Here is an 11,793-nt window from a genome sequence, read left to right as displayed (position 1 = left end):
GCGTGATAGGGGGCCGCATATGCGCAGTTCCCAATGACTGGCCGAATTACCAGGCAATCTACCGGAGTATCCAGGCAGCCTGGGAGGACGGAGAGGGACCAATGAGGCTGGACGGGCTGGAGGTAACCCCAGGTATGTATGTATGTATGTGTGTATATATATATATATATATATATATATATATATATATATATATATTTTACATCTCAGTTTCCTTGAAATTATTTCTATTTTTCAGTAAGATTATTTACCATGTTTGTTGAAAATCTGAATGTTCAGCCCCCACGTATTGTCCCAGTGCTGTTTGTTTTCTCACTCCTCCTTACGGATCACTAGTGGTCACTGATGGAAGACAAGGATCAGGCTTCCTGTTGTACCCAATGGTAAAGCCATTCTGCCATCTCAGGACAGTGACCTCTAGTGGCAGGAGGGAGCGGGAGCATGAAATCAGCACTGCCACTGTGAACAGGCCCAGCAAAGAGACTCTTCAGCGCCACGGAACACGCTGGCGCTGTGTAAATCAATAATAATAACCAGATGAGATAAGACAAAGGTGGAGGGCTGAGGAGTAGATTAAATACTCAATAATAATGGGCTGACCCGGTTCGTTTAGGATAATGGTATAGTCCCTGTGTCAATGCACTGAGTGGTTGCCAAGATATAAGGATGCATGGGCACCAAACAGCTGTAAATTACTGAGCGCACACAGACAGGGCAATTTTACTGCTATTTATTGGTATAAGCAGGGCCGTGCCGAGGCAGAGGCAAGAGAGGCTCCAGCTTCAGGGTGCAGTGTAGGAGGGGGCGCAGGGCTGTGCCGAGGCAGAGGCGAGAGAGGCTCCAGCCTCAGGGCGCAGTGTAGGAGAGAGCGCAGGGCGAGGCAGAGGCAAGAGAGGCTCCAGCCTCAGGGCGCAGTGTAGGAGGGGTCACAGGGCCAGGCAGAGGCGAGAGAGGCTCCAGCCTCAGGGCGCAGTGTAGGAGGGGGTGCAGGGCCGTGCTGAGGCAGAGGCGAGAGAGGCTCCAGCCTCAGGGCGCAGTGTAGGAGGGGGTGCAGGGTGGGGCAGAGGTGAGAGAGGCTCCAGCCTCAGGGCGCAGTGTAGGAGGGGGCGCAGGGCCGTGCCAAGGCAGAGGCGAGAGAGGCTCCAGCCTCAGGGCGCAGTGTAGGAGGGGGCGCAGGGCGAGGCAGAGGCGAGAGAGGCTCCAGCCTCAGGGCGCAGTGTAGGAGGGGGCACAGGGTGGGGCAGAGGCAGAGGCGAGAGAGGCCCCAGCCTCAGGGTGCAGTGTAGGAGGGGGCACAGGGTGGGGCAGAGGCAGAGGTGAGAGAGGCTCCAGCCTCAGGGCGCAGTGTAGGAGGGGGTGCAGGGTGGGGCAGAGGTGAGAGAGGCTCCAGCCTCAGGGCGCAGTGTAGGAGGGGGCGCAGGGCCGTGCCAAGGCAGAGGCGAGAGAGGCTCCAGCCTCAGGGCGCAGTGTAGGAGGGGGCACAGGGCAGGGTTGGGCAGAGGTGAGAGAGGCTCCAGCCTCAGGGCGCAGTGTAGGAGGGGGCACAGGGCAGGGTTGGGCAGAGGTGAGAGAGGCTCCAGCCTCAGGGCGCAGTGTAGGAGGGGGCACAGGGCAGGGTTGGGCAGAGGTGAGAGAGGCTCCAGCCTCAGGGCGCAGTGTAGGAGGGGCACACACAAGGCAAGGCCGGGCAGAGGAAGAGAGGCTCCAGCCTCAGGGCACAGTGTAGGAGGGGCACAGGGCGGGGCCGAGGCAGAGGTGAGAGAGGCTCCAGCCTCAGGTTGCAGTGTAGGAGGGGGCACAGGGCAGGGTGGGGCAGAGGTGAGAGAGGCTCCAGCCTCAGGGCACAGTGTAGGAGGGGGCTCAGGGCCATGACGAGGCAAAGGCAAGAGAGGCTCCAGTCTCAGGGCGCAGTGTAGGAGGGGGTGCAGGGCCGGGCAGAGGCGAGAGAGGCTCCAGCCTTAGGGCGCAGTGTAGGAGGGGGTGCAGGGCGGGGCAGAGGTGAGAGAGACTCCAGCTTTAGGGCGCAGTGTAGGAGGGGGTGCAGGGCGGGGCAGAGGTGAGAGAGGCTCCAGCCTCAGGGCGCAGTGTAGGAGGGGGCGCAGGGCGGGGCAGAGGTGAGAGAGGCTTCAGCCTCAGGGCGCAGTGTAGGAGGGGCGCAGGGCGGGGCAGAGGTGAGAGAGGCTCCAGCCTCAGGGCGCAGTGTAGGAGGGGCGCAGGGCGGGGCAGAGGTGAGAGAGGCTCCAGCCTCAGGGCGCAGTGTAGGAGGGGGTGCAGGGCGGGGCAGAGGTGAGAGAGGCTCCAGCCTCAGGGCGCAGTGTAGGAGTGGGTGCAGGGTGGGGCAGAGGTGAGAGAGGCTTCAGCCTCAGGGCGCAGTGTAGGAGGGGTGCAGGGTGGGGCAGAGGTGAGAGAGGCTCCAGCCTTAGGGCACAGTGTAGGAGGGGGTGCAGGGCCGGGCAGAGGCGAGAGAGGCTCCAGCCTTAGGGCGCAGTGTAGGAGGGGGTGCAGGGTGGGGCAGAGGTGAGAGAGGCTCCAGCCTTAGGGCGCAGTGTAGGAGGGGGTGCAGGGCGGGGCAGAGGTGAGAGAGGCTCCAGCCTCAGGGCGCAGTGTAGGAGGGGGCGCAGGGAGGGGCAGAGGTGAGAGAGGCTTCAGCCTCAGGGCGCAGTGTAGGAGGGCGCAGGGCGGGGAAGAGGTGAGAGAGGCTCCAGCCTCAGGGCGCAGTGTAGGAGGGGGTGCAGGGTGAGGCAGAGGTGAGAGAGGCTCCAGCCTCAGGGCACAGTGTAGGAGGGGGTGCAGGGCGGGGCAGAGGTGAGAGAGGCTCCAGCCTCAGGGCGCAGTGTAGGAGGGGGTGCAGGGCGGGGCAGAGGTGAGAGAGGCTCCAGCCTCAGGGCGCAGTGTAGGAGGGGGTGCAGGGCGGGGCAGAGGTGAGAGAGGCTTCAGCCTCAGGGCGCAGTGTAGGAGGGGACACATAAGTGATGAGGTGTGCATGGCACTATGGGGGTAACCGGCACATTCCTGGTACACCTCATGTTACGCTAGGTAGGATCCCAGGGAACACCAGCAGCACTATCTGCACAATGCGCTCTACGCCAGTAGCAGAGATACACGTTGCACAATTCCCGTGCGGTGTGAGCGATATTACTTGTGTTGTATGGCTTTATCCCATTACGAGTCGGTAGATAAGGAGGGATATATCATGAGATAATCAGAGAGATAATCAATGAGGAGTTTTGTGAATCAGCCCTCTTAGTGCTGGGATATTTTATATGATGATTTGTTGTAAAATCGTTCGTGTTTCGCCCTGTCTCAGGGCTTGTTCAACCTTAAAGTTCCTGTCCTTTATTTAAATATTTTTCTAACAGATTTGTATTTTTTCATTGATGGTTTTAATAAACAATACAGTGTGGCATCCTCTCATCCTATGCATTCTTATCAGTCATCTGCATCCTCTGCATTCCTATCAGTCCGTATAAACGGAAACACAGGGGGAGGTGCAGTCTATGCATGCGATCACTCCCAGAATGCATCACTCAGGAGCACAGGGAGGAGGTGCAGTCTATGCCTGCGATCACTCCCAGAATTCATCACTCAGGAGCACAGGGAGAGGTGCAGTCTATGCCTGCGATCACTCCCAGAATGCATCACTCAGGAGCACAGGGGGAGGTGCAGTCTATGCCTGCGATCACTCCCAGAATGCATCACTCAGGAGCACAGGGGGAGGTGCAGTCTATGCCTGCGATCACTCCCAGAATGCATCACTCCGGAGCACAGGGGGAGGTGCAGTCTATGCCTGCGATCACTCCCAGAATGCATCACTCAGGAGCACAGGGGGAGGTGCAGTCTATGCCTGCGATCACTCCCAGAATGCATCACTCAGGAGCACAGGGAGGAGGTGCAGTCTATGCCTGCGATCACTCCCAGAATTCATCACTCAGGAGCACAGGGAGAGGTGCAGTCTATGCCTGCGATCACTCCCAGAATGCATCACTCAGGAGCACAGGGGGAGGTGCAGTCTATGCCTGCGATCACTCCCAGAATGCATCACTCAGGAGCACAGGGGGAGGTGCAGTCTATGCCTGCGATCACTCCCAGAATGCATCACTCAGGAGCACAGGGGGAGGTGCAGTCTATGCCTGCGATCACTCCCAGAATGCATCACTCAGGAGCACAGGGAGGAGGTGCAGTCTATGCCTGCGATCACTCCCAGAATTCATCACTCAGGAGCACAGGGAGAGGTGCAGTCTATGCCTGCGATCACTCCCAGAATGCATCACTCAGGAGCACAGGGGGTGGTGCAGTCTATGCCTGCGATCACTCCCAGAATGCATCACTCAGGAGCACAGGGGGAGGTGCAGTCTATGCCTGCGATCACTCCCAGAATGCATCACTCAGGAGCACAGGGGGAGGTGCAGTCTATGCCTGCGATCACTCCCAGAATGCATCACTCAGGAGCACAGGGAGGAGGTGCAGTCTATGCCTGCGATCACTCCCAGAATTCATCACTCAGGAGCACAGGGGGAGGTGCAGTCTATGCCTGCGATCACTCCCAGAATGCATCACTCAGGAGCACAGGGGGTGGTGCAGTCTATGCCTGCGATCACTCCCAGAATGCATCACTCAGGAGCACAGGGGGAGGTGCAGTCTATGCCTGCGATCACTCCCAGAATGCATCACTCAGGAGCACAGGGGGAGGTGCAGTCTATGCCTGCGATCACTCCCAGAATGCATCACTCAGGAGCACAGGGGGAGGTGCAGTCTATGCCTGCGATCACTCCCAGAATGCATCACTCAGGAGCACAGGGGGAGGTGCAGTCTATGCCTGCGATCACTCCCAGAATGCATCACTCAGGAGCACAGGGGGAGGTGCAGTCTATGCCTGCGATCACTCCCAGAATGCATCACTCAGGAGCACAGGGGGAGGTGCAGTCTATGCCTGCGATCACTCCCAGAATGCATCATTTAGGAGCACAGGGGGAGGTGCAGTCTATGCCTGCGATCACTCCCAGAATGCATCACTCAGGAGCACAGGGGGAGGTGCAGTCTATGCCTGCGATCACTCCCAGAATGCATCACTCAGGAGCACAGGGGGAAGGTGCAGTCTATGCCTGCGATCACTCCCAGAATGCATCACTCAGGAGCACAGGGGGAGGAGCAGTCTATGCATCTGATCACTCCCAGAATGCATCACTCAGGAGCACAGGGGGAGGTGCAGTCTATGCCTGCGATCACTCCCAGAATGCATCACTCAGTAGCACAGGGGGAGGTGCAGTCTATGCCTGCGATCACTCCCAGAATGCATCACTCAGGAGCACAGGGGGAGGAGCAGTCTATGCATGTGATCAGTCCCAGAATGCATCACTCAGGAACACAGGGGGAGGTGCAGTCTATGCCTGCGATCACTCCCAGAATGCATCACTCAGGAGCACAGGGGGAGGTGCAGTCTATGCCTGCGATCACTCCCAGAATGCATCACTCAGGAGAACAGGGGGAGGTGCAGTCTATGCATGCGATCACTCCCAGAATGCATCACTCAGGAGCACAGGGGGAGGTGCAGTCTATGCCTGCGATCACTCCCAGAATGCATCTCTCAGGAGCACAGGGGGAGGAGCAGTCTATGCATGTGATCAGTCCCAGAATGCATCACTCAGGAACACAGGGGGAGGTGCAGTCTATGCATGCGATCACTCCCAGAATGCATCACTCAGGAACACAGGGGAGGTGCAGTCTATGCATGCGATCACTCCCAGAATGCATCATTCAGGAGCACAGGGGGAGGTGCAGTCTATGCATGTGATCACTCCCAGAATGCATCACTCAGGAACACAGGGGGAGGAGCAGTCTATGCATGCGATCACTCCCAGAATGCATCACTCAGGAACACAGGGGGAGGAGCAGTCTACACATGCGATCACTCCCAGAATGCATCACTCAGGAGCACAGGGGGAGGAGCAGTCTATGCGTGCGATCACTCCCAGAATGCATCACTCAGGAGCACAGGGGGAGGTGCAGTCTATGCGTGCGATCACTCCCAGAATGCATCACTCAGGAGCACAGGGGGAGGAGCAGTCTATGCATGTGATCACTCCCAGAATGCATCACTCAGGAGCACAGGGGGAGGTGCAGTCTATGCCTGTGATTACTCCCAGAATGCATCACTCAGGAACACATGGGGAGGTGCACTCTATGCATGCGATCAGTCCCAGAATGCATCACTCAGGAGCACAGGGGGGAGGTGCAGTCTATGCATGCGATCACTCCCAGAATGCATCACTCAGGAGCACAGGGGATGTGCAGTCTATGCATGCGATCACTCCCAGAATGCATCACTCAGGAGCACAGGGGGAGGTGCAGTCTATGCATGCGATCACTCCCAGAATGCATCACTCAGGAGCACAGGGGGAGGTGCAGTCTATGCATGCGATCACTCCCAGAATTCATCACTCAGGAGCACAGGGAGGAGGTGCAGTCTATGCATGCGATCACTCCCAGAATTCATCACTCAGGAGCACAGGGGGAGGTGCAGTCTATGCCTGCGATCACTCCCAGAATGCATCACTCATGAGCACAGGGGGAGGTGCAGTCTATGCCTGCGATCACTCCCAGAATGCATCACTCAGGAGCACAGGGGGGAGGAGCAGTCTATGCCTGCGATCACTCCCAGAATGCATCACTCAGGAGCACAGGGGGAGGTGCAGTCTATGCCTGCAATCACTCCCAGAATGCATCACTCAGGAGCACAGGGGGAGGTGCAGTCTATGCCTGCGATCACTCCCAGAATGCATCACTCAGGAGCACAGGGGGGAGGTGCAGTCTATGCCTGCGATCACTCCCAGAATGCATCACTCAGGAGCACAGGGGGGAGGTGCAGTCTATGCCTGCGATCACTCCCAGAATGCATCACTCAGGAGCACAGGGGGAGGTGCAGTCTATGCCTGTGATCACTCCCAGAATGCATCACTCAGGAGCACAGGGGGAGGAGCAGTCTATGCATCCGATCCCTCCCAGAATGCATCACTCAGGAGCACAGGGGGAGGTGGTCTATGCCTGCGATCACTCCCAGAATGCATCACTCAGGAGCACAGGGGGAGGTGCAGTCTATGCCTGCGATCACTCCCAGAATGCATCACTCAAGAGCACAGGGGGAGGAGCAGTCTATGCATGTGATCAGTCCCAGAATGCATCACTCAGGAACACAGGGGGAGGTGCAGTCTATGCCTGCGAACACTCCCAGAATGCATCACTCAGGAGCACAGGGGGGAGGTGCAGTCTATGCCTGCGATCACTCCCAGAATGCATCACTCAGGAGAACAGGGGGAGGTGCAGTCTATGCCTGCGATCACTCCCAGAATTTCATCACTCAGGAGCACAGGGGGAGGTGCAGTCTATGCCTGCTATCGCTCCCAGAATGCATCACTCAGGAGCACAGGGGGAGGAGCAGTCTATGCATGTGATCAGTCCCAGAATGCATCACTCAGGAACACAGGGGGAGGAGCAGTCTATGCATGCGATCACTCCCAGAATGCATCACTCAGGAGCACAGGGGGAGGAGCAGTCTATGCATCTGATCACTCCCAGAATGCATCACTCAGGAGCACAGGGGGAGGTGCAGTCTATGCCTGCGATCACTCCCAGAATGCATCACTCAGTAGCACAGGGGGAGGTGCAGTCTATGCCTGCGATCACTCCCAGAATGCATCACTCAGGAGCACAGGGGGAGGAGCAGTCTATGCATGTGATCAGTCCCAGAATGCATCACTCAGGAACACAGGGGGAGGTGCAGTCTATGCCTGCGATCACTCCCAGAATGCATCACTCAGGAGCACAGGGGGAGGTGCAGTCTATGCCTGCGATCACTCCCAGAATGCATCACTCAGGAGAACAGGGGGAGGTGCAGTCTATGCATGCGATCACTCCCAGAATGCATCACTCAGGAGCACAGGGGGAGGTGCAGTCTATGCCTGCGATCACTCCCAGAATGCATCTCTCAGGAGCACAGGGGGAGGAGCAGTCTATGCATGTGATCAGTCCCAGAATGCATCACTCAGGAACACAGGGGGAGGTGCAGTCTATGCATGCGATCACTCCCAGAATGCATCACTCAGGAACACAGGGGAGGTGCAGTCTATGCATGCGATCACTCCCAGAATGCATCATTCAGGAGCACAGGGGGAGGTGCAGTCTATGCATGTGATCACTCCCAGAATGCATCACTCAGGAACACAGGGGGAGGAGCAGTCTATGCATGCGATCACTCCCAGAATGCATCACTCAGGAACACAGGGGGAGGAGCAGTCTACACATGCGATCACTCCCAGAATGCATCACTCAGGAGCACAGGGGGAGGAGCAGTCGATGCGTGCGATCACTCCCAGAATGCATCACTCAGGAGCACAGGGGGAGGTGCAGTCTATGCGTGCGATCACTCCCAGAATGCATCACTCAGGAGCACAGGGGGAGGAGCAGTCTATGCATGTGATAACTCCCAGAATGCATCACTCAGGAGCACAGGGGGAGGTGCAGTCTATGCCTGTGATTACTCCCAGAATGCATCACTCAGGAACACATGGGGAGGTGCACTCTATGCATGCGATCAGTCCCAGAATGCATCACTCAGGAGCACAGGGGGGAGGTGCAGTCTATGCATGCGATCACTCCCAGAATGCATGGGATACTACAATAATTAAAAACAATGGTGCATGAGCCAGCCTGGGCCCCCGGGAACTCTCACTGCCCGGGGCCCCAGAACCAGCATCCATCACCATATGTGAGCGCAGCCAAGACCTTGGAGCTGCCACCTCCAAGGCCTGTCTCCTACTGCTCTAAAACTTACCAAACACACAATTGGAGAACCTCACTCCCAAACAGTTCTCTGCTGCTTTATAAAGCCTGCAGGCTGCTTATAAGCCAATGAGAAGTGCACACATAATACACCTAGCTTGCAGTGATAATCAAGCAAAAGCTGAGCAAGTCAGCCAATTAGTAGGAGAGGGCTTCAGTTGCATATAGACAATGGCTATATGACCAGCAGGGGGCACCAGCGTGCAGGATATTCCCTCTCATCTGCCCCCCTCCTAACTAAACTGCATGGGATACTACAATAATTAAAAACAATGGTGCATGAGCCAGCCTGGGCCCCCGGGAACTCTCACTGCCCGGGGCCCCAGAACCAGCATCCATCACCATATGTGAGCGCAGCCAAGACCTTGGAGCTGCCACCTCCAAGGCCTGTCTCCTACTGCTCTAAAACTTACCAAACACACAATTGTAGGCATCCATCTGAAAATGGCGCCTGTGAATAATGGCGCACAGTGTTGCCGCTAATCCGTTTGCCGCTTATCGCTATTTAACGTTAAAGCCTTATTGTTATTTAACGTTAAAGCCTTATTGTTATTTACCGTTAACACACAGAACCCTCTCTGTACCTATCCCTAACCCCTAAACCCCCCTGGTAGTGCCTAACCCTAACCACCCCCTGGTGGTGCCTAACCCTAACCACCCCCTGGTGGTGCCTAACCCTAAGACCCCCCTGGTGGTGCCTAACACTAAGACCCCCCCTGGTGGTGCCTAACCCTAAGACCCCCCTGGTGGTGCCTAACCCTAAGATCCCCCTGGTGGTGCCTAACCCTAAGACCCCCCTGGTGGTGCCTAACCCTAAGACCCCCCTGGTGGTGCCTAACCCTAAGACCCCCTGGTGGTGCATAACCTTAAGACCCCCCCAGTGGTGCCTAACCCTAACCTTGATAGTGTTACATTAAATCCATTCTCCGTTTTGCAGTTAAATAACATCTGCAGTTTGGCTTATGTAGGGCGCTATTGATAAATAACGTTAGTGTGTGCCACTATTGATAAATAACGTTAGTGTGTGCCACTATTGATAAATAACGTTAGTGTGTGCCGTTTTTCTTCTTTTTTCCCTGTGCGCCATTAATATGCAGTACTAACGATAAATAGCAATAAGCGTATCTTTTTAATGCGGCGCCATTTTTATGCATAGGTGCTGTGCGCCATTATTCACTGATCCCCAATTGGAGAACCTCACTCCCAAACAGTTCTCTGCTGCTTTATAAAGCCTGCAGGCTGCTTATAAGCCAATGAGAAGTGCACACATAATACACCTAGCTTGCAGTGATAATCAAGCAAAAGCTGAGCAAGTCAGCCAATTAGTAGGAGAGGGCTTCAGTTGCATATAGACAATGGCTATATGACCAGCAGGGGGCACCAGCGTGCAGGATATTCCCTCTCATCTGCCCCCCTCCTAACTAAACTGCATGGGATACTACAATAATTAAAAACAATGTGTGCACTTCTCATTGGCTTATAAGCAGCCTGCAGGCTTTATAAAGCAGCAGAGAACTGTTTGGGAGTGAGGTTCTCCAATTGTGTGTTTGGTAAGTTTTAGAGCAGTAGGAGACAGGCCTTGGAGGTGGCAGCTCCAAGGTCTTGGCTGCGCTCACATATGGTGATGGATGCTGGTTCTGGGGCCCCGGGCAGTGAGAGTTCCCGGGGGCCCAGGCTGGCTCATGCACCATTGTTTTTAATTATTGTAGTATCCCATGCAGTTTAGTTAGGAGGGGGGCAGATGAGAGGGAATATCCTGCACGCTGGTGCCCCCTGCTGGTCATATAGCCATTGTCTATATGCAACTGAAGCCCTCTCCTACTAATTGGCTGACTTGCTCAGCTTTTGCTTGATTATCACTGCAAGCTAGGTGTATTATGTGTGCACTTCTCATTGGCTTATAAGCAGCCTGCAGGCTTTATAAAGCAGCAGAGAACTGTTTGGGAGTGAGGTTCTCCAATTGTGTGTTTGGTAAGTCACTCCCAGAATGCATCACTCAGGAGCACAGGGGATGTGCAGTCTATGCATGCGATCACTCCCAGAATGCATCACTCAGGAGCACAGGGGGAGGTGCAGTCTATGCATGCGATCACTCCCAGAATGCATCACTCAGGAGCACAGGGGGAGGTGCAGTCTATGCATGCGATCACTCCCAGAATTCATCACTCAGGAGCACAGGGAGGAGGTGCAGTCTATGCATGCGATCACTCCCAGAATTCATCACTCAGGAGCACAGGGGGAGGTGCAGTCTATGCCTGCGATCACTCCCAGAATGCATCACTCAGGAGCACAGGGGGAGGTGCAGTCTATGCCTGCGATCACTCCCAGAATGCATCACTCAGGAGCACAGGGGGGAGGAGCAGTCTATGCCTGCGATCACTCCCAGAATGCATCACTCAGGAGCACAGGGGGAGGTGCAGTCTATGCCTGCGATCACTCCCAGAATGCATCACTCAGGAGCACAGGGGGAGGTGCAGTCTATGCCTGCGATCACTCCCAGAATGCATCACTCAGGAGCACAGGGGGGAGGTGCAGTCTATGCCTGCGATCACTCCCAGAATGCATCACTCAGGAGCACAGGGGGGAGGTGCAGTCTATGCCTGCGATCACTCCCAGAATGCATCACTCAGGAGCACAGGGGGAGGTGCAGTCTATGCCTGTGATCACTCCCAGAATGCATCACTCAGGAGCACAGGGGGAGGAGCAGTCTATGCATCCGATCCCTCCCAGAATGCATCACTCAGGAGCACAGGGGGAGGTGGTCTATGCCTGCGATCACTCCCAGAATGCATCACTCGGGAGCACAGGGGGAGGTGCAGTCTATGCCTGCGATCACTCCCAGAATGCATCACTCAGGAGCACAGGGGGAGGAGCAGTCTATGCATGTGATCAGTCCCAGAATGCATCACTCAGGAACACAGGGGGAGGTGCAGTCTATGCCTGCGAACACTCCCAGAA

This window comes from Hyperolius riggenbachi, chromosome 8 (genome assembly GCF_040937935.1).
Source record: "Hyperolius riggenbachi isolate aHypRig1 chromosome 8, aHypRig1.pri, whole genome shotgun sequence".
NCBI lineage: Eukaryota > Metazoa > Chordata > Amphibia > Anura > Hyperoliidae > Hyperolius > Hyperolius riggenbachi.
The sequence above is the reverse complement of the archived record's forward strand: the minus strand, read 5'-3'. Positions refer to the sequence as shown.